The sequence below is a fragment of the Triticum dicoccoides genome, chromosome 3A (genome assembly GCF_002162155.2).
Source record: "Triticum dicoccoides isolate Atlit2015 ecotype Zavitan chromosome 3A, WEW_v2.0, whole genome shotgun sequence".
Taxonomy (NCBI): Eukaryota; Viridiplantae; Streptophyta; class Magnoliopsida; order Poales; family Poaceae; genus Triticum; species Triticum dicoccoides.
Genome location: NC_041384.1, coordinates 751,081,739 through 751,082,093, shown reverse-complemented (window position 1 = coordinate 751,082,093; position 355 = coordinate 751,081,739).

Below are 355 nucleotides of genomic sequence, written 5' to 3'. Positions count from 1 at the left end.
TCCATTCCGATGATCTTCCTTTTGCCTCTCCTCACGACAACACGACTGGGCTTTGGCGGGTCGGTAATGAAGAAGCATTGGTCCACTTGGGAAGCCAGTACCCATGGCTCATTTTTCGCGGTGACGTTTGCGCCCGCGGTCTTGGATTTGGCTTCGGGTATAACCATGGTGGTGAAATACCGGTCTTCTTTTATGACGTTCTTGTTCCCCTTGGGAAGACGTTCGTGCCAGAATGACATGTTCTCGTCGAAGCATGCGTCGGTCATTTTGTGTTTTACCTTCATCTCCAGAGCCATGAGCGTTACTTTCAGGAGGGTATCCTCGAGCCTGCATCCTTCATACAATGGAGTAACCG